General features: G+C 55.9%; 1 protein-coding gene across 6 annotated transcripts in view; it reads right to left on the bottom strand.

Annotated features, from left to right (window-relative positions):
- Nucleotides 1–22798, bottom strand: part of ZMIZ1 (zinc finger MIZ-type containing 1) — a 224350-nt gene that overhangs the window by 123149 nt on the left and 78403 nt on the right. For 4 of the 6 annotated variants that reach the window (XM_036928780.2, XM_036928785.2, XM_036928784.2 and 1 more), the window contains exon 3: nucleotides 18838–18916. The exons of 1 other annotated variant lie outside the window; for it this stretch is intronic. The gene's annotated coding sequence lies outside the window, so the exon portion shown is untranslated. The remainder of the gene's footprint in view (nucleotides 1–18837; nucleotides 18917–22798) is intronic. One more of the 6 variants, XM_036928782.2, reaches the window with a different exon arrangement.

The raw sequence follows: 22798 nt of genomic DNA, 5'->3' as shown, positions 1-22798 counted from the left end.
ATACACATGTACACACACATGCATGCACGCATACACAGGTACACACATACACACTCAGAGCTGGGATGACATCGGGTTACAGGAATCCCCATCCTGGCCCAGAGAGCACTCCACACTAGGCCACCCCTCCTGTGCGGTGTCTTAGTGCTGGCACCAGGGCCAGAGTCCTGGCTCCTCCTCCTCCAGCTCAGGCTCCCTCGGCCCCAAACCTATAATCCCTGGCTGGGAAAATGACAGCCTTGCCCAGCAGCCACCCTCGGCCGACGGGAGGCTCTGGGCGGTGGCCGCAGTAGTGGCTGGCAGGCAGCTGGGACACACAGGGGACGAATGCCGTGGGGACTGTGGGCTTTGGGGTTGATGGAGGATGGATGAGGGGGAATGAGGAAGGCGTGGGCACAAAGACCCAGGGTCAACCTGAGGTTAACCCTCTGCAGGACAAGGCCCAGGGTGGGTCAGCAAGGGGTCATGACCTTGGAGCCAGAAGCACAGGGAGGGGGTTTTTGCAGGGAGGCTTAAGGCACAGGGCCCAAGACCCTGGGCAGGCTGGCCATGGCCCTGAAGGTACTAAGGCAAGTGATGTTCATGGTTTGGGAAGCTGCCAACACACCAACACAGGGCCAGGGGATCTGCATTTAGAACTGAGCCCTGGGATTTGGCTGCATCTGGGTGGCTGCTGAGAACCCCTGGGTTTCTACTGTCCCGAGGAGGGACTGGGCTTTCTCCTGCCTGCGCCGCCTTCCCCTTGTCACCAACCTTTTGACAGGAGGACAAGGCCACAACACTGCCATAGGTACTCCGACCACATGTGCTGAGCTTGGCTGCTCACTACCTGTGTCTTGCTCTTGATCTGGGGTCACATGGGCCCTCAGCCCACCTCAGTGGGGAACGGAAGACTTGGGTTTCTAGGAAAGGGACATGCCATCCTAGGCCATGCTGCCCTGACTCCCTGTGCCCTTGGACAAATCGCATGCCCTCTCAGCCTAGGTCTCTTCATCTAAACCAGGTAGCAGGGTGAGGCCGGACTTGAGACATGGAGCCGTGAGGGTGGATGGAAGAGCTTGAACAGGAGTGGGGCAGTGTGAGTATCTGGAAACTGCCTATGTGAGCTGGGCTGGGAGCCTGGGGTGGAGGCTGGGTCTGGGGTTAGGGTTAGGGTCAAGGGTAAAACTGGAGTGGGGGTCAGGGTGGGGTTTCTCTGACTGGCATTGTCTGAAAGAAAAGTCCCATGTGGGCATTCAGTACTCCAAGCAAGGGTCCTTGGCAGCTGCCCCATGTCTCTGGATCACATGGAGGGACCAGCTGAGGCTGTCTGCTCGCTCGGGGGTGGTGGTGGTGGTATTGTTTGTGTGGAATCACTAAAGAGGGCCAGCTTGGGCTCCCACACCACCAGGGAGCCCTGAGGAGTAAGGAGGTGCAGCTAGCCTCCCTTGGACTCAAGCCCTGGAGTGACAGACCACAGGGTAGGGGTGCCCAGGCCCAGGGGAGAGAAGCACCCATTAAGGTATCAGGGAGTCTGGCTCTGGGCAGGGTCAGGCCTGTGGGGACAGCCCAGCTCAGGCAGGGGGCCAGGCACCTCCGCAGACACAGGCTGTGCTGGGCCAGGACTTCCTGCTGGCATTCCCACAGCCACCATCACCCCAGTCGTCCTGTGGGATATTTGGAGACCCAACCTCTTTTCAGAAGGTTATGCTCGAGGACAGGGTCATCAGGATGAACCTGGTCACACAGGAGTGCCAGGGTGTGCCAGCCTGGTACCTCAGGCATTTCTTCTGTGCATGCCACTCAGGAGGCCAGCAGAGACCCAGGGCTGGTCTCTGCTGGGGAGCAGGCCCACTGCCTTCTCCTGCCCCCCACCTCCTCTCTCTCCTTCACTTGTGACCTCCAGGATGGTGTGAGGCATGGGCCCACCTTCACTCTCAGCGCCCCTCCAGGAAGAGGCCAGATGGGCAGGTGGTAGGACAGGTGGGCGAGGGGCCAGTCAGTAAAGGATGAGGCCTGCTTTTCTCTGCCCAAGGATGGTGATCTGAAGCCAGGGGCCAAGTGCGAGGGCAGGTGGCACAAGTGGCGATTCTTCCTGTGGCTTGCCCGCCTGGTGTGCCTGCTCACCCGCTGCCCGGTCTCTACTTGCCTTGGCCTCACCAGCCCCTTCCCTGCCCCCTCATGGGCCTGAGATGGCTGTTGTCATGACAACCCTGCTCATTCAGTCCGGGGATAATGAAGCCAATGTGTTTCTCATTTCCATGAGCTGGAGTGCAGAGCAGAGCAGGGGAGGGGACTCTCCCCTCTCAGCCCCTCCTCTGAGAGAAGGCAGTCTGGAGAGAGAGAGTGTATGAGGCCTGACCAGTGGAGGCACAGACACCAGCGGGGAGAAGGTAAGACCTGGAGCCACCCAGCTATGGGCTCACCAAAGCAGTCATGTGGCTGGACAATGCCAATTGGCATGGCAGGCCTCCCTGCCAACATCCAGACCAGGAGAGGCAGCCTGGAGCCTGGCAAAGTGGGGCGACATTTTTAGCTGTGTGACCTTGGGCTAGTGGCTTCACCTCTCTGGTCTCACTTCCACAGACACAAGTTCACTAAGCATTTACTGGGTCCCTTCTGAGTGGCCTTCTTCATTCCTGGAGACAGAGCCCCTGTCTTCCAAGAGCCTACAGATTAGCAGGAAGAGTTTGCACTGGGCACATTTCTCAGCTCTAAAAATGAGGCCAGTAACTCTTACCTGTTGTTGTCTATCTTTGAACTGGTATGCAGGGGGGCACATGAAGTCATGCCTGCAGATGTGCCTGGTACACACGGTGCTTTACAAGTGCTAACCTCTCTTTTCTTCATCCTGGGTCCCTGGCCTACAGCCCAGTGAAAGCAGATGTTTAAGAAATTCTCCTACGTGCGTCAGCAGGCACAGCTGCCCCAATGCCTTGCCTTCCTCTCTGCGTCTGGACGGGGCCTACCTATTCGGTGGAGGTGAGCAGGGCTGGGCAGGGCAGAGGGCAGGGTGGTGGAGTGGTGGCCCTCAGCCAGCCGACACTGCTGGTGGGAGGGCTCATCTGCCGCCCAGAGGAGGGAGAGCAGGGCTGTCTGGGAAACTCAAGGCCCACAGTCCTGCCATCACACCTCCTCCCCCAACCCCTCTCCAAGGGCAGGAAGCCAAAAGCACTCACGCAGAAACCCTGGCTTGTCTCCCCCCGAATAATTCAATCACCTTGGAGGCCAGTGGCCCTCTCTTCTGGCTGGGCTGACAGATTAGAGAGGGGGAAGGAAGGGAAGCATGAGGAGGGAGGGGGCGGGGGAGACATGGAAAAATCAGAGCAGGGCTTGAAAAATGAAGAAATAAACCTGCCAGGAGGAAGACAGCCTCGATCTGTCCTCCATAAAGCTGTCTTAGGGCCACCAAGGACGTTGGCGGGGGGAGGGGGCCGGAGATGGCTCCTCCTGGGGCCCCTGCCACTCCCACTCAGCTGGGCTCCAGCCCCAACCTGGTGAGGGGCTGGGGAGGAGGGGGGCCGGGTGGACTTGAAGGTTAAAAGGGGCAGAAGTGTGGGAGGCACAACTCTGGGGAGAACAGGGCCTCTTCCTCAGTTGACTCACCAGCACCCACATACGGTAAGCACGCAGTGTGGGGCGGACAGGCTGAAGGAACGCATCACGGTGTCTGCAGGCAGTTGGCAAGCAGAGCCTTTGCAGCAGGCTGACAGCCACGGACACTCGGATGGAGCCCATTTACCTATCTGCCCATTTTACAGACAGGTAGGCAGGCCAGGCAGGCACAAAGTCCCACAGCAGACCAGAGCTGGGTGGGTTCTGCAGCCTGGGGTCCAGGCCAGGCCACCTGCACCATGAACTACAGGCTTAGGGGCCTCTTCCCTGTGTCTCCAACAATGCCACATCGCAGCTGGCCTAGGCCAGGGGCAAAGCACACATATGAAGCGCTTACAGCCCTAGTTCTCCTCTGTGTCCTTCCATAGGACCACTGAGAATCACATTTTCTAGGAACACTGAATGACCCTGAAACCTGCTCATGATGTGAGTCCAAAAGAGAAGAAAGATAAATTATTAAGTGACCAGAAAGAAATACACTAGAATGTTGACTAGGATGACCTCTGGTTGGGAGGATTATGGGCAATTTTAATTTTCCTTCTTTCAATTTTTCTGTGATTTTCAGGCTTTCTACAAGCATGCAATACTTTTACAATAAGGAAAAAAGGACATTATCAGAGTTTAAAGTAAATAAGTCATTTCCACTAACCGCTACTTGCACTAGAGTCTCCACTTACAGGACGAAGTCTAAGAAACTTTTGCTGGATTAGGCAGCAGTTTAGCAAAGGCACATATGCCCACTTGTGAGAACCTCCCTCTGTGGCCTGCAGGCCCTGGAAAGTCACTCCAGGCAGGAAGGAGAGGACCACAGTTGCTCTCATTTTGCTGTGCGACTTTGGGGGAGTCCTGTGCCTCTCTGTGCACTGGTGTTCTCCTCTTATCTTTCTTATAGAATGGGTGCTGAAGACTAATGGCCTGGTTGAACTAGACTTGGAAGGCTTCATGAATTAGGGTGCAGGACTTCTATAACTGAAGGGATACTGGGGCAGAGGGGGCAGCTGAGGTGCCTCCAAAGACTGGACAGTCTGGTGCAGGGTGGGGAGCTGGGCTGAGTAGCGCCAGGAGGCAAGGGGCCAGCTTTCATCCCCTGTTTACAGTGGAAACACAGACTTGAAAAGGTTTCACTTTTCCACTGTTTTTGTGGCAGTGCTGTGGGAGCAGGGCTTCCTGAGAGCGAGGCCAGCTTTCCAAGGCCACACTGAGTCCAGCCCCACGCCGGCCTCTGACAGGAAACATCATGTTTTCAATTTACGGGTCTCTGCCAGGCGCTGCGAGCAGGCCCATGCCCCACCAGCCCGGCTACGCAGGGAGACCAGTGGTTCCCGCTGCAGTTGGGAACACTTGGCTGGCCAGGTAGAGCTCCAGGACCCCAGAGGGACCCTGTGAGCTCCCCCGGGGCCTTGCTCCAGGATAGCTCTAGCTGCAGGCACCTGGCAGTTTATATGGGCTTGTTAGCAGCTAATGACTACGGTAACCTCACTCCACAAACTCCAATCCCTGACCTCCTGGCTTCCACATCAGTGAGTCCTTCCCCCTTTAAGTACAGATGGAGAAACTGAGGCCCACGGAGAGAAGAGGCTTTCCAATGCCACCAGGTTAGTAGTGGACTAAGAATGACCTCAGCCCAGACTGGCGATTCTCACCTGTGTCCCTGGCAAAGTGGGATTGTTCTGCCTTCCCCATGTCTCCCCACATGATGGATACAGCTGACTTCCACTGTCTACCTGTGAGCAAGGCCTGTGATCACATTTAAGCCACAGAATAAGTCTGTGAGCGGTCTGACTTTCACATCTTATGGATGAGGCAACAGGCCCAGAGGGGTTAAGAAACCATTCTAGGGTCCAGCAGCTACTGACCATGGACCTGGGAGTCTTGGACCACACCACCAAGCTGCCCTCCTCCACCCCTTCCGGAGGCTGCTCTCCGCTCCGTTCCTTGGTGTTTGGAGCAGCCCTTACCCAGGCTGGTGAAAGTGTCACCCCTACCTGAGTCCTTTAGGCCCCTCCCACCTCAGGTGCTTCTGGGTGTCCCTGGTGGAGTGAGCAACACCTGCAGCAGGGCGTTGTGCAGTGAATGCCTCAGGCTATGCTGATGGTGAGGAGGCTGTGCCCTGGCACACAGGAGGAACTGACGCTCACAGCCCGCCTCCCTGCTGCACGATGGGGAGCAGAGCAGTAGAGAGGGCCTCAGAGGGCTAACGACCTATGCTGCTTTTCCCCTTGCTAGAGCGTCGCCTCGTGGAGGGCAGGACCTGGTTCCTGCTCACTGAGGTTTCCTAAACACTCAGAAGAGCGCTGGTACACCATAGGTGCTAAACAAACATCTGCTGACTGCCTGACTAAGGAGTGGCGGTTGCGTTTGGAGAGAGCTGGAAGCTCTTCCCACCAGCCATGTGTTTTATGATGTTTCTAGGGGAAGAGGAGACACATTCCTGTCCTAAGGGCCCTTGGGGCCTGGGCACTGGCCCCATCCCATCGTTCATCACAGCTGCAGCCCTGGCGCCATCTGCCCACTGCCCTCCCATGCCCTGTTGTTCACTTTCTCGGACTTGCTAAGTTCCAGCAGTAGACAAAGGGTGCATTTTCAGGGATCATAATCCCTTGCTTGTTTGTTTTTTTCACAAACTGCCCCCTCCCGGCTTCTTCCCATCCAGGGCATTCCTGTTCCCAGATGGGGACCACTTTCCAGAAGGGTGGTAATCAGGCTCACACTGGCACCCAGCTCACTGCTAGTTGGGCCAGGGAGGCCCACTGTTGGTGCAGACACAGTGCCTTCCAGGCTTGGAGGACACCAGGGCTGCCAAGGAGGCCCAAGGCTCAGGGCTCCAGCTCCAGGCTGCCCCCTACTGGCTGGCTCGCAGGAGCCGAGCTAGGCCCTCAGGAGTAGGGAGGAAACTATACCCAGCCTGCAGAGGGATGGAGACTGTGCGTGTGTGTATGTACAGGGAGTGGGGAGGGATGCACATATGGGCATGCACATGTGTGTACTCACCCAGGGAGGGAAAATGAGAGACTGAGGAAAAAAACAGCAAGAAGGCCCGTTAAGAAAGAGGGCCCACGTTAGGGAGACAGAGACAAACCAGCACTGAGACGGAGTCAGAAGCCCCAGGGATGGGAGTGGCTGTGGGAAGAACGCCCCCTGGCGTTGTGTAGCACAGCTGCCCTGAGCAGGACAAACAGGGGTGTTGAGGAAGGAGACAGAACGGGTGTGTAAAGGAGACGCTGGGCTGAAAGGAGGAGCGCCGGCAGGAAGACCACCCGGACAGGGAGGCAGAGTGCAGCCCTAGGCACACAGGGGTGCGGAGCAGCTGAGAGGCACAGAGGTGGTGGTGAGACAGACAGAGAGGCTCCAAGCCCTGGAGGACTTTCTGGGAAGACTTGGTTGCCACCAGCGGTCTCCTTCCCTGTCCAGGTGCTGGGAGGTCAGTGTCTAGGAACTGAGGAAGACAGGCTGCTGAGCCCCACGAGGCCCCACCCTGCCCTGTGAGGATCCCTGTGCTCTGGGCCCTCCAAGCCCTAGGGAGGTGCCCCAGGTGAAGCACACTGACTGTTCTCCCTTCCATCCTCACCTCCAGCTCATGCTCTGGGGACTCCTAGGGAGGAGGAGCATGCACCATCTCTGGGATGACCCAGGCCCCTCAGATAAGCCCCTTCTTATCATTGGGCCTCAGTTTCCCCCATCCAGAGGAGGTGGGATCTATAGGTTTCCTAGCTTCCCCAGCAGCTAATATCCTCTGCCTCCAGAATTTCACATTTGGCCAGCATTTCTACGTGCTCTTCCCCACCACCCCCATTTCGGAATGAACTCTTTGAACTCTTCCAAGTCCCGTGCCCACTGGACTTGCATTTTAAAGCCCACCCCTGCAGAAGGACACGTCAACCACAGAGGGGCTCCCCAACATGAGCACCCCTTCCTTACCAGCACCCAGGGCATGGAGATGCCACCTAAACACACTGGTCTCTGGGCTCTGACATGCTGGATTTTAATGAAAATTCAGTGAGAAATGATGCAGTTGTGTCCCTCTACAGATCAAAAGCTGCACTGGCTCCTTGCTGCCCATCAAAAAGAGGCATGATCCACCCTTGGGACCCATCACAGGCCACTGCTCCCACTGGCCTCTCTGGAGCCAACATCTGGGTGGCTGAGGATTGGCTGTGTCCATTGTCTTCGCTCACATTGTTCCATCCCCTTTGTCTCAGCCTTTCCCTGCCCTTTCCAGTGACAGCTGTGTGTCCCAGGTGTCCCTGCTGCTCAGCCCACCCTGGCTGTGAGAACCACCTGAATTCATGCCAGGAAGGGCTCTGGGCCCTGAGGGTAGGCCTGACTCCTGCTGAATCTGGGGAACATACCCGCTACTTGCCTAATCCTCCTGGGCTCCAGCCAGGAGGCTCTATTCTTCTCATTTTAAGATGAAGAGGAAGGGCCTCTGGAGGGGCAGGTGACCTGGACTTTGTAGCTGGAGACCTGAAGATTAAAGATAACTGATCTGTCAGAGACAAAGCTGATATGCCTCCAGGAGGCTGTCTGATCTTCCTGGTGGTAGGGGACTCTCCCCTGGCCATGCCTGCAGCAGGCGCTCTGTGCCTTGGGTCTGGTTCACTTGAAAGTTAGATGGAGTTGGGTTTATATTTTGATCCCATCTCCTGGTGGCTGTGTGACATAGGTGTGCTTCTTAACTTCTCTGTTCCATAGTTACTCATTTGCAAAATAGGCCTTATGAAGATTAAATTAGGTGATGCATAATATATAAGGGCCAAGAGCTAATTAACACAATTACATTAAGATTCCCCCAAAATACACACACACACAAAGCAGTTATCATAGTGATTAACAGCAAGAACTGGTTCTTAAATCTTGGCTGAGTGATCCTGGGCAAGTCAGTTACTCTGTTTGCTAATCAATATCTATTCTTAAAATCCTTCCTCATTGCTCTCCAGGAAACCCCCTCAAACTCCTCAAAAAGCAGCAAGCTGTCCTTGGGGCTTGAGGGATTTTTTGGCAACTGGGATACATAGGCTGCCCCTCTGACCCTTTCTGTCCCCCTTCTGTATTCAGCCACCAAGCTCCTGCCGCCACCCAGAAGCTCTGCAGCCTAAGCCCCTCTGATGGAACCAAGCAGGCCTGGTGTGGCCCAGCCCCAGGAAACCCTGCCCCAGCCCCAAGTGGTTTCTCTGGCCAGCTTCTTCTTGGAGTAGAAGCCATAGGTTTGGAAAAATCATATTGTACTGAGAGTAAGAACCTTTAATTCCCATTGAATTTCCCATCTAACTCACTGCCTCCTTCCCGAGCCAGCCCCATAGTCATTACCATTTAAACACTTGAATTATCAAATGGCCAGGCACCAAGGGCTGGCAGATAATTTACTTCTATTACAAAAGACCAAATCAGGGGAAGAGCCCATTCTAACCACTGGGCCTTCATCCTCCCCAGCAGCTGGGAAGGCACCAGAAGGACCTGTGTAAAGACCAACAATGGAAGACTTCAAATGATTTCACAGTTTGTGTCCACCTCCTCCTTTGTGTCAAAGAAGATGGAGACCTGGCGCTCCTTGTGTTGGCAGCGAGGGCTGGATGGGACAAGCCCTAGCAGAGAGGCAGGACCATGTGGAGGACACAGTCCGCCAACCGGAGACTGGCTGCTTTCCTAACCTCTCCCTGCCTCAGTTTCCTCATCCATGAAATGGACAGGATGCTGGTCCCCACCTCATAGGTGCTGCCGGGATGGAGGGGGATGATGCACTGCCTGCTGATGCTGTTATTATTATTGCTGTCCAAGGGCCCAGTGGCTCAGCTGTTCTCTGCCTTTCAGAGCACAATCATTTTCCTCCTGTCTCAGAGGCTCTCAGGTGGGAGGAGGCAGGTGTCTGTCTGGGGTGTGCCCAAGAGAGGCTCCCACTGCAGCTGGACCCTGAGCAACTTGGCCTGTGTGCCCCCACTTGGTCAGGTGCCACACTGTGCCCCTGGTGGGCACCAGCTACCTGGTTCTGAGGAATTACTCTGGGCTGCTCTTGGCTCTGTCCCCTGTGCCACGCCTTGCCTTGTATTTCCCTGTCCCTGTTTCCTGCCCAGGTTCTCAGTTGATCAGGAGATACCCAAGCAGGTACCATGTATCCTTCATTCAATCAGCATTTACTGGGAGCCCGCTATGTGCTGTTCATTCCCATAATGCTTATAAAACAACTACTCTGTGCTGTTCATTCATTCAATGGGAATATGGCCTACAACGCACCAGGCATAAGCCCGTGGCTGCCTTACACCACAGTCCCAGCCTCCCTCTGCCAGCAGACCTCCCTGCCACTCCCTGCTATACCGGAGCCCAGGTGTGTGCCTGCTTGTGCTCTGGTACAACTGCCATCACCCCTGCTCCCCCCACCTCCTGCCCCTGCAGCTCACACAGGCGCAGGCATGCGTGCACTTGTGGGTACTCATGGCCATCCATCCGGGGTTCTGGCCTGGGCCACACCCTCATCTAAGGCAGTGGCTTTTCTGGTCTCATCCCTGGCCCCACATAAAATCCATGAACTCCTTTGCATGTCACTCTGCTCTAACCAGCCTCCCACAGGAAGCCTTCCATAACTCCCTCTCCGCAAGGACTCCACCTTGATCTCAGTGCCTTCCTGGCCCCGGGGCTCTGGGTATCACTGAGTCTCTGCACATGAACCCTGGCCTAGACCATGTCAACCTGAGGGCTGTCTCAGGGCCTTCTGCTTCCTTGTCTCTAAAACAGGTTGGCACAGACCCACACAAACAGTAGGTGCTTATTAAACACTGCTGCCTTACTGACCACAGATGATAAGTGTGGGGAGGAGGGACTGGCTTGAGTGAAGACCTGGAGGTGAGTCTTGTACCAGGGGCCAGGTGTGAATGGAGGACCCAGCTGGGCTCCCAGCCCAGGTAAGAGACAAAGTGCCCACCCTGGCCCACATCCAGGGCTGGCTGTGCAAGCAGGGTGCCAGTGGGCACAGCAGCTCTGGTCCCTCATCTGAGCGATGACAGTGCAGCCCAGACCCTGAGTTCCAGGCCTGACATCACCCCAGGTTGGGGGTTGAAGGCCCCAATGGTGAATGATTCCTCCTCTGTCACCTGCCGGGCCCCAGCCACCTCAAACAAGGTCTCAGGAGGACAGGGTCAGCCTTTTCACCTCTGCTTATTAATTCCCCTGAGCACCACCAAGTGGAAAGTGGAAGGGAGCCAGGAAGCAAGAGCCTTCTCATTTCTGGAGCACTTTTCCCTCAGTGTGGACATTCCTACAAGCCTCCAATGGGGGCTGTCCTGGCTGGGCAGAGTGGGTGCTGGTGACTTAGGTTGACTGTGCAGGTCAAAGAAGAGTCCAGTGTCCAGGAGCACGCTGCCCCTGGGTCCCTGTCCTTAGATGGGCCTGTTTCTTCTCAGAGGCTGCAGATGCCGGTTGAGAGCTCAGGCCTGGCAGAGCTGCATTCCCAATGGACAGCTTAGGAAGGGGTGTGGTGGGAGGCCACTGTTCCCTGGTGACCTTGCAAGCAATATTCCACCCTGGGCCTCAGTTTCCCCATCTGTAAAAAGAAGGGTCTCCACCGGGCCATCCTCCAGTTCTAATACTCCAGGCTTCCACGTGTGTTAACTAGTAAAGCTCCAAGGCCCCTCAGAGGAGCCCAATGACCCCACTCCACCCTGCCTCCCTTGGCCAGCTCCAAGTTGGCGGTCTCAGCTGGCAGAAGCAATCTCAGATCTGAGTGGATCTCAGTAGATGCCTGCTGACCTGAGGCCTCCTGGAAGACCCCAGGGAACCACCACAAAACAGCACATGACGCTCAGGAAACAGTTCTTCTGGCTCTGGGGCTTTGGAGCTGGCAGGCAGCTGATGACCCAATCTCCCTGGGGCCAGAGGAATGGGGCTGAGACCCACAGGTCTGCCTCAGGAAGCCAGGCAGAGGGGACACCAGGGAATGTCCTTCTGATTATCATGGGGTTTTAGGAGTGCCAAAGAGTAAGCTCTTCCTAGAGCACTTACAGATCATCTAAACCCCTGGTTTATTCATGAGAAAACTCAAGCCACAGAGAAGGACAGGCCTTGACTGAGTTTACCCAGTGCCTGTGACAATGGCCAGGCCCAGAAGCCAGCTCCCCGTTGCGGGCATCAGTGTGCCCTTGACTTCCCCTATCACAGGTATTCCAGGAGCACTGGTCACAAAATCAGAGCCCTAGATGCAACCTCAGACTCTCAGAATCAGACTCCAGCAGAGAGGCATGAGACTGCATTTAAACCCGCACCCCAGGGGGCCTGTGTGTTGGCATTTGAAGGAGGTGCTTGTGTCTCCATCTCAAAGTGTTATCCTGAAAGGTCCCACTCGGGAGCTCCAGAGAGGACCTGAGGGGCCAGTATATTGGCAAATGGAAGTATCTGGGCACCAGATTTAGGGGATGCCAACGTCAAGCAGATGCCCCAGGGCTGAGGGCACCTGTCTATCATTAAGAGAGAAGACTACTGCTACTGCTGCAGGTCATTTCCATAGCACCCCTCACAGGCAGGTGGCTTCTTCCTTACTTTACAGATGAGGAAACAGACAGCATTAGCAATGGAGTAACTTATCCAGACTCACCCAACTGATATGTGGCAGAACAGAGATGTGAACCTAGAACCATTTGTCCCTAAAACCCATGCTCTAACCACATGCCATACTGCATCCTTTACCACCCTGAAATTTATGTGAGGGAACCTGTAGGTGGTGAGCTTTCCAGCAGTGGAGGCTTGCAAGCAGCAGATAGAGGAGCTCCTGGCAGGCAGGGGTTAAAAGTGATCAGCCCTCTTGGAGCTGTGACTGGGGACAACTAAGCTGGCTATAGGATGCAAGGGTGTTCATTGTATTTCATCTACGCATAGAGAAAATGTTCCTAATAATTACAGGTTCTGGTTTGTCAAAGTTTTTCTGGCTTAATCCTTGGTCACCCTGGAGCTGCTGGGCAGAGGATGGTTGGGAGACTCAGCTGGGAGGGCATCTGTTGGGGACAGAGAAGGCAGGAGCACAGGAGAGCTGGCTCCCCAGGCGATGACAAGGGCAGGGGATGGAAGGTGGCTGGGGTAGGAAGTCTGGGTGGGGGGCTGCTGAGAGAGCTCACCGAGGTCATCCACTGAGAGCTGTCACATATTAGGTGTGTCACCTACTGGAGTGTGGGGCCCCACGGAGGGGGCACGATGGGAGCATTCCATGGAGGTTATAAGCAGAGATGCTCCCCCAAAGAGCCTCAGAGAAGGAGTGGAGGGACCCAAGCAGCTGTGAGGCAAGATGTGCTGCTTTGCAAACCAGAACTAAAGGAGGGTGCAAAGCACGTGATAGATGTGAGGGAAAGCACCTACTGAGTCCTACAACCAGGGTGGGGTGGGGCTGGCACTCCTCAATCAGCTCTCTGGGAGTCTATGTGGTCCCATGACCCAGGAGTCAGGAAGGTTCTCAGGGCACAGTTCACTGAGCAGCTACGGCAGACTGACATCTGTGAGACCACACTGAGGTCACTCCTCTTTATGCCTGCCCAGGCCATAGCCCAGAACTCAGACACAAGTGGATCTGATGCTCAGGTTACTGGGGCCAAGAGAGCAAATATGGGCCATGCAGCACATGACACTATTTCTCATCGAGCCTGCATAGCTTCAGAATCCTTCTTAACACAGCCTGCTCGGCACCTGAAGAACAGGCATACTAGATAAAATCTCCTTGCGATTCCGAGGGTACACAGGCTGGGTGCCTGCTGGCTTCCCTTTGCCATTCAGCACTGGTGTACCAGAAACTGTGCCAAGGCCATGGCTCACAGCCTGCCCTGAGCCTTCATGGTGCTTCCAGTCTAGCAGGGGAGAGAGCAGGTGGCTGGCTTGGAACAGCAGGGACAAGGAAATGCCACAGGTGTGCTGGGCTGAAGGAGGGGTTGGATGCATCTCGCTGGGCCAGCTCAGCACGCACTGGCTCTGCAGCCCCCGGCTGGCTGGCAGCAAAAGGCAGCCCCTTTGAGGGGGCTCCTCCTTGAGCAGTGGCCCCGGGCCTGCCTGTGGGGAACCCATGGAGGGAGGACCAGCCCAGCATCTGAACCTTCCACGACTTTCTGCCACAATGCCTGAGCAGAGGTGAACAGGCGTCCAGCTGTTAACAGAGCAGGCAGCAAAGTGCAGCTGGAGGGGCTGTGGGTAATAAAGGGTCAGCTCTGGAGGCTAGGGGGCTCTGGAGGGACCACTCTGCTGCCAGGCTGCTCCTGAGAAACACCTCGTCCCTGGAGGCCCCTCCAGGCTGGCGGGAGCAGGGCCAGCCTCGGGGCAGATACTTCCCTTCCCCTCTCCTCCTGGAGCTATTTTTGCCCCAGGCATCTCCCCATCCCCTGGGAAACCTCTGGGTTCACAGGGACACACCCTTTGGACATCTGTGCAGTTCAGACTGTGTCCTGGCTGATGCGGGTGGGGGTGGAGGATGGGGCAGTCTCCTTTCTGGCAGCAGATGGGCGCTCTGATGCCCCGAGCTCCATTTTCCAGGTTGAGTGCTCCCTGTCAGGAAGCTGGGAGCAACCCAGGGCAGGACTGACCCTCACTTGGCACAGCCTGTGATAGCTGCCTTGGGGCTGCCTGGGACTAGGTGGGGAAGCCCAGGAGCACTGAACCCACCGTGGGGGGATGGAATCCTTCACATCATCTTCCCTCAACTTCTGTGGAGGCTCAGTGGCCTGGGTGCTAGCCACAGTCCCACCTGCCATGATTGACCTTGATGACCAGCACAGTGTACTACAATTCCTTATTTGGAACTGTAGGACAGTGGTGGCCTCGCCAACAGAGTACGCGCTCCTTCAGCAAACTCTCATCTGCAACAGGCCTTCCCCAACCTCAGTTTCCCCACCTGCAAACAACAAAAGCAGATCCACCAAGGCTGTGCTGTTGAATGCCAGGGACCACATTTGGCAACTGAACACTGGGGTCCAAAATGTGGTGTATGTGTTAAATATACACCAGGCTTCAAAGACTTAGTAGGAAAAAAGAATGTAGAACACTCACTATGTTATCATTCTAATGTGTAATCAATACAAAATGAGAAACGATGCGGCGGGCAGTCTGACGAGCACTCCGAAGGGCATAAGAGCACAAAGGAGATGTTCAGACTTCAGGAGAGTTCAGGGGGCAGATGACCAGGGCCTCTGAGAAGTGGACGCCATGGCGCCCATGGGGGATGGAGGTCATGTCCAGCCTATGGAGGAAGCAGGCTTAAGGAAGGCTCCAAAAGGCTCAAGCCTTCTAAAGCATACAGCAAAACGGGGGAGGGCTGCTGAGGCAGGAGGTACAGAAGCAAAGGTGCATCAGTGGGAAGTGTGATACAGCTGGGGCGGGGTGGTGCAATGGAGCCACAGCCAGGGGCCCTGGCAGACGGCTAGGGTGTGATGTGGCCATGAAAGAAGGCTGGGGCAGATGGTGGCAGCTCTGAATGCCGGCCTGAGTGGGCTGGGCACACGGCAGGCACTCCTAGGAAGACTGGCTCACCAGGCACTGGAAGCCGAGGTAGCTCCCTGAAGGCATCAGCTGAGTGGGGGCATCTGGCCACCAGGCCCCACTGAGACTCCCCAGCCCAGCAGATCTCTGGGAGGACACCCTCTGGCTCCTCCTCCCCTCAGGAAAGGACAATTTATTTATTCGTGAGTATACACTGGCTCCTGCAAGGCAGCCAGCTCCTGGACACTCACTTCTAATTATAGAAGGAATTTTGTTAGTGTTGGAGGGAAATGCTGGTTTCCAACAACTCCTTTGAGTGGACACAGGCCTTCTTGCTTCCCTGCTTTAGCCTGTGGCTAGTGGCCCACATGCCCCAGACAGTATAGGGTAGCCACCTAGGCAGGTCTCCCTGAGCTGGGAGATTGGACTCCATCCAAAGTGGATGGCATGGTGGGTCCATGGGGATGGGATGGTGCCTGGCCCAGCACTTGGCTACATGCAGCGTGCAGGCTCCATGTGGCCTCAAGTGTGGGGCACTGCCTCAGACACCTCCAAGGAGCACGGCGGGAGGGAGGAGTGTGTTCCCAGAGCTGGATAAACAAGTGAAGGGCGGCAGGCTGGGAGCCGGGGAAGTCTCAGTTCTGCTGAGTCCTGGTGATGACAGAGGCCATGACACAGAGCAGACTTGCCACTAGGACACCTGGCTAGGAGCTAGGAGTGTCCCTGAGGGAAAGGAGAGCAGAGAGCAGGTCCCAGGCTCAGGGGAAATTCCAGAGCCAGGCTTGAGTGGGAGCCACAGACATGACAGGACAGGGAGAGAGCAGCAGCTGAGGAGGCAGAGTGGGGCTGCTGGGTGTGAGAAGACAGGGGAGCTGGGAAGCAAGGGGGGCACGCACAGAGAGCCAAACAGAAAGAGACAGAGACAGCCACATGATGGCAAACAGAGGCAGAGAGAGAGAGAGACACACACACACACACACACACACACCCTCCTTCCCTCCAGGGGTACAGGCCCCACACACAGGTGTGCTGCATAAACAACTCCCTTCTCAGTGGCCCTCTCCTGCCCTCCCCAGGGGTCTCTGGGAAGGGGCTCTGGAGGGGAGGGGCTTTCCTCTCTGCCCACGTCCATCCTGGAGAGCCTTGTGCTTCTCCTAAACTCAGGAATGCTCTGAGCCCCACCCTCCCAGTCTGCTGCCTTAGTGCCCTGTGTAGCCCCAACCCTGGCATGCATACTTTTTAGTGACGAGGAACTCATTACCTTCCCAGAAGGCAGCTTTAACAAAACTCTATGGACAGTTTAAACTGTTGGAAAGTTGAAGTTGAGGATGCCAAGGAGACAGTGAGGTCGCCACTGAGGGGCCCAAGCTCTGCTGGCCAGAGTCTACTGGGCAAGACTGTTCTTTCACCATTAGTTTGGAAAGTGACAGACTGGCCCATCCCCCTGGCTGTCTCTCTGAATTGTAACAGAGCTAGAGAAACAATGTCCTGTAGCCAGTACCACCTCCTTGCTAGCTAGCTTGTATCCAAGAAAATCATTCATTCATTCACTCCCTCAATGAACAAAATGTCAACTGGGCAAACACAACACACCAGGATGTGGAGTGAACAAGTATATCGTTTAATACTCTTTTTTCCCCTGACATCTGCCCTTCACCCATTTTACAGGTGGCAAAGCCGAGTCCAGGGAGATGCAGTGACTTGCTGAGAGTCACACAGGGAGCTGGCAGTTAAGGGTAGAGCCCCAGACATGCTGTTGCAGGCGCTGACCATCAGCCAGCCCCGGGAAGAAAGGGAGAAGTCTGCATGTCCTCTGTCCCCAACCCCAGCTGTTTCTAGGACACCGAGGTATTGATTACCACCCTTGCTTTGCAGAGGTTTTCTTTTCTTTTCCACCAAGGCTTTCTGTTCTTCCTTTTTTTTAAAGAACAAACTCTAAGCCACTCCTATGATTAATTACCAGCTGCCTAATGCTCCGCCACTGGCAATTTCTGGAAAGGGAATGAATTACCTTGAAAAACATCCGAAAAGAGAACCTGCCATGAAGGATAATTTCAAAGGTCACCTCACACACAGCAGTGGGTTCCCCTTGCCAACTGAGCTGCCAGCAGGCCCTCCTGGGAGGGGCAGGCCACCAGCCTCCGGGGGCCACCCTCTGGCTCCTGAGGGCAGCCCGGCTTGGAGAGCTGGGCAAAAGCTGTAAAGCAGAAACGGAGGTTGTTTCCTGAGCACCTATCCTGAGCCTGCCCCATGGCCCCGCCCCTGGTCTGTAAGGCACTATGTGCTGCTTAATTCCAAGGTACCTGGGTTCAAATCCCCACTCCACCACTTACAGCTCTACGGGTTTCTTAACCACTTTGAGCCTCTGGAGAATGAGGCATTAAACACACCTCCTCATGGGATTACTGTAGGGAGAAATATGAATTTAAGGAGCATAGTGCCTGGTATACTGTAGACTCTCACCAAGCTGTAACAGTTAAAAATACTCTAGCTTCTAAGCATCCCCACAACAGTGCTCTCAGCAATGCTGGCATAATTATCCTCATTTTCAGATGAGACCACAGACTCTTAACAGCAGTGAAGGCACTAGCCCAAGGTCACGCAGCTGATAGCAAGGAGCCAGATTTCCTGCAGTGGGAAGGAAGATCTACCCCACTCCCTGGTTCCAGAGACCGACAAGCCTAGAAAAACCCCAGGGCTTGCCTGGCCTTGCACCTGGGCATCTGGGAGCACAGGGGCCTGAGGAGAAGAGCTGAGGGCAACAGAGGGGAGATAAGGCAAGTCCTGGGGCCAGGGGGAAGACTGGCTTCCCCAGCTGGAGCCCAGAGCCTTGGGACAAAGGGCCCTGGCTCAGGCAGCATTTTTGTGAAGGCCTCTCATCTCTGGGTTGAGAGGCACAAAGTAAAGAGGGATTACACAGGTTACCCTCTGGCACAAGGCCAAGTGTGGTCAACCCTGAAACGCAACTCTGTGATGAGACACTCTGGTGTCCAGGCCAGGTGCAGGCCCAGGAGGCTCATTCTCAGGACCTTGTGGCTCCAGCCACTGTCCGGAGCTCCATGAGGGGCCCAAACCCTCTCACCAGGCATGACAACTAGTTCATGTCCATCTTGGCATTGGTGGGTGCTGAGGCAGGAGGGAACGGTAGAAACTGGGTGTGCAGGAAGAAGGGAGGGTCCCAGCATCCTTGACAATAATGCTGACATAGCTTCCCGAGTGCTTACTGATGGCAGGAATGCTGGTGTACCTAGGTGGCAGGTGCTGCAATCCCAGCCCTCCTTTATAGATAGGGAAATCGAGACACAGAGAAACCATACAAGATCATGGAAGACAGGCAGAGCCAGGGTCTCAGTGTGGGCACTCTGACCCCAGAGCCGAGAGACTTGTGAGTGTTCATGTGTACACCTCAGTGTGTTTATGGGAGAGACAGGGATGGGCCAGTCCCAGCACCCATTTCAGAGAATAGGCCTCTGTGCTCACCCAGGCACCCAGCTCCACCATGTTGCTCAGGGCACAGTGTCCATGCACCATGTGGTTCAGAGTGTGGACAGGGCTGCTATGCCAAGGCTGGGGACACCAAAGCTGCCCCGTTCCCAGGTGCACCACCCACCCCTTGCCCTGGCAGTCCATCCGGGGGGCTGGCAAGGTGTCAGCAGGAGTGGCCACACCCAACCCGCCCCTTAGGGTGAGACTCCAGTGAAATGTACAGTGTACTGGGGAGAGCACCTGTCCCCTACTGAGGACATGCCTACCCTTCCCCAAGTATCCGGGCCAAGCTGCTCCTCCCCGCCTGCCTTGGTGCACACCTACCTCCGTGGCCCGAGAATCCCCAGCGTCTCGCGGGGCGATCAGCAGCTCAGCCCCTCCGCCTCACTCCAGCTCCATCCTGCTGTGATGAGAAGGGGAGGTCAGCAGTCTGCTTGCAGCAGGACCCCAGAGCTGACAGTGCTGCCATAGATAGCCCACCCGCCTGCTTGCCGGACCATTTATGGCCAGCAAACCAAAGTATCCCCATTTGACAGATGGGGTGTCTGAAGGACTGAGAGACAAGGGGCATCACAACACAGGCGGGCCCCTGACATCCCACACCTGCCATTTGAGTATGCAGATGCTTCTGGCCTCTCTGGGTTTCAGTGTCCTCATCTGTCAAATGGGATCATGATATCTCTCTCTCAGGGTTACTGAGAGGGCCTTAAGACACATGGTGACAAAAGCACTCAGCATTCATTCATTCCCTCGTGAAACATCAACACAAACCCTGAGCTGCAAACAGGACAGTGATCCCTGCCCTTGTGGTGACTCTGATAACCAAATGATACATGATTAAAGTGGCATCTGCCAGAAAGAATGAGAATAAGGGATATGCAGCGTAGAGCCGAGGCTCGAAGGGGCCTCTTCAGGGACACAAAGTTGAAGGATGAGCCAGAGAGAGGTAGGCCAAATGCGTGGCACAGGATTCCAAGCAGAGGGAGGAGTATATGTGAAGACTCCAAGATAGGGAAAAAAGCTTGACTCAGTGGAGAACTTGAGTGGGTGGTGAGGCAGGTGTGAGGAGGGAGGGAGGGAGTGGGGTGCATGGGGGCCAGGAGGCAGGACCAGCCACTGAGAGGAGAATGGGAAGCACAGGCGGGTCTGAGCAGCTGACGGACATGACCCGAGTTCTGTTTTGAGAAGACCCCCAAGGGTGCTGGGGGAGAGTGCTCAGAAGGGACAGGAGGAGTCGGGGAGACCAGGAGGCAGAGCGGCAGGGCCTGCTGGTGCCCTGGGTATGCAGGGACGTGATCATCCTTGTTGGGCAGGAGCCAGCTGGCCCATCTCCTCAGTGGGCCCCTGATACTCCTGGCTCCATTCCACTACCCACGGGGCCCCCCGGGAACCCCAGAGGACCAGAGCCAAAGGCCAGAAGCTGGGTTCCCCTGGAGTCCTGGCTGCAGGGTGGGAACCCCAGAGCCCCAGGTTCGAGTTTGAGCTATGAAGGTGCCTTGCTGGGCGGCCCTGGGCAGTCGCCATGTTCCCTGCACCTGTGTGCCCTCCTCTGAGAAATGGCCAGCCTCAGTGCATGGCTGAGTGTCTCTGGGAACGAGGCCTGTGGCTACCAGGAGGAATACATATGCCACATTAAACATGGGCTCCCACATGCCAGGGACAGCAGCCAGGTCCCACCTCACTGGGCAGCAGGTAGAGTCTCCCAGGGAGAGAAGTGGGTACCGGAGACTTCAAAAAGAGGCACCAGGGCCTGGTGTTCGACATGTGGGCTCAGTAATAAGAAGGTTCCAGTTCAAGTCCTGGTTTCACCCTCCTAACAAGTGTGTGGTTTTGGGGAATTTCTTACCTCTCTGTGCCTCAGTTTTCTCATCTCTGGGAAAGGATATGGGGATAATGAGGGACCTCCTCCAAAGAGCTGTACAGACTGGATGAGGTAGTGCCCGTAAGTGGAACATGCACGTAGCTTTCCAGGATGTCAGCTGACGTATAAATTTCCTTGCAGAGGCTGGTGCTTGGCTCTGTGGAGTGCTGGGCTCCTAAGCCCCAAGTTTCCACAGCCGGGCCTGGCACCCCCAGCCCAGCATGGGAAAGAGAATGTCTCCACGCCCCAGCCCTTTAGCTCTGGCCGCCCCACTGTGCTTGCCATGGGACACAATTGGCCTGTGGTTGCTGACTCTGACTCCCCATTTCACAGGGGAGGAAACTAAGGCCTGGAGAGGGCCTGAGGTTACACAGCAAGTCCGTGACTAGGGTAGAACTGGAATCAGCCTTCTGCTTCACCACTGCCCACAGCTCAGGCCTTTCCCAAAGGGAGGCTGGCCCACATACCCACTGACAAGGAGAAAATAATTATTTTGGCAGCTGAGACAGAAGCTAGTGCCAGAAAGTGCTCACTCACTCACTCCAGGTCCCAAGGAAGGCTACCCGCCCATCCTGCCTCAGCAGTTCTCTGGCTCACGGTGCACACGTGTGTGCCTCACGGCTCCGGCCACCCTGGGTCTTTGGTGGTAGACTTACACAAAGGGGCACAGAGAAGAGACCTTCTGGTCCAATTTCACACAGAGAGGGCACCGCACAGTGGGGGCCCCAGTATGAGCCTGGGCCCTCACTGGGGACTGACCTCCCTTCCCTATGAGCTTGCATTGGACCCCCACCTGGGAAAGAAAGAGGACTGGGAGGCTCACCTTAATGAGTCCATACTGGGGGCTACGGCTGGGATATTTCTTTAACTGTTGGTGAAATACTGTGAGGCAGAAATGAATCTAGCAACCACAGTTTACATGTGAGGCCCAGAGAGATTCCCTAACTTGCTCAGGTCGCACAGTTACATAAGTCATGAGTAGTAGTGAGGAGTAGCCAGTAGTAAGGACAGGGGCAGGATGTGAGCAGGAGGTCTGCCCTCACTCACACTCTGCCCACTACCAGAAGACCAGCCTGGGAGCTGCTCAGAGCCCTGCTCAGAGGCAGACAGCGCTGGCACCCATGCTCCCCTGCCACTGTGCTGGGTCCCCTCACACTGGATGGGTGACCCAGATCCAGGTAGGGCTCTGAACACAGAGGAGATAGTGTCCACCTCCTCCCCCAGCCCCCCAGGTCCCCCAGGTCAGGCTCACAGCCTGTGCAGCTTTGGCCACCTGGTGGGGCCAGGGAGAGGAGAAGGCCCAAGACACATCACGCGTCTCCATGCCTGCCCCCAGCCTGACCGGAGCACAACTGCAGACAAGGCAGGTCCACCTAGGGAAGCAATAGCTGCTTAAAAGACACTTGGCGCCAGGGAGTGGGGTACTGAGGCTTGGGGCTGAGTGGAGGAGGTGAGGCCCACCCAGTCTCCCCGGGGATGAGTCCCTGCTGCCCAGAGAGCCCCTGTGGTGTCCTCAGCCCAGCACTCTCACTCCAGGGCTGGGGTGGGAGGGGTGAGGCCCTGACCACAGGGCAGCTTCTGACTGTGAGGGCAGAAAGAGGTGTGCAGACTGCAGGCTGAAACCTGCCTGCCTTCTTGTGTGTTTGCAGCTCCTGGGAACAGGGCAGGACAGTAATAGGTGCCCACTTAGCAGAGCAGGAAACTGAGCTCTGAGGATAGGGTTGCCAGAGGTGTCAAGGTGGAGAGGGACAAGGCTGGCTCTGGGATTCAGAGGTCATTCGGTGGGCACTGTCCCGAGACCCTGATGCTCTCTCCCAACCACACCCACATTCCCATCCCTGCCTTTCTCTAGGGGTCTTCTGGGAGGACAAGCTGTCTGGGGCTGGGGCTGGCCCAGAGAGATGCAAGGGCCGATCAGGGATTGTGCACAGGGGTACCCGTGCCACAGCATATCCGGGATGTGACACCATGTAAGACCAGTGCCTGTGGCTCTAGGCCTGTGGCTAAGTGGACTGGTTGCTCTTACAACCACCAGGGTTTGGGCACCCACATTCTGGGCTGAAGCCCTGACCCTGTCCTCAGCGGTGAGATTAAGGGCAAGGATGGGTAGAGATGGGTTTGAATCTCTGCTTTGCCGTTTAATACTGGGTGACTTTGGGTAAGTGACTGTGTATCTCTGAGCCCTATGTCCTTTCTAAACACAGACTAATCACACCTCCAGCTACTCACCTACCAGGGGAGGATTCAGGCTAACCTTGTAGAGCCTGATCATGACACTGACCTACCCACAGCCACTAGGAGGAAGGGCTGGACTGCCCCAATGTGATCTGTAGGGCAGGGGACCATGGCAATGGCACCATGAGCTAGAGTTCAGGGCTAATCATACACATGTCCCCCTTATGCCCTGGTGGCTGTGAGGGCTTA

Source organism: Manis pentadactyla, chromosome 8 (genome assembly GCF_030020395.1).
Source record: "Manis pentadactyla isolate mManPen7 chromosome 8, mManPen7.hap1, whole genome shotgun sequence".
Classification (NCBI taxonomy): Eukaryota; Metazoa; Chordata; class Mammalia; order Pholidota; family Manidae; genus Manis; species Manis pentadactyla.
This window is presented reverse-complemented; position numbering and strand designations above follow the sequence as displayed.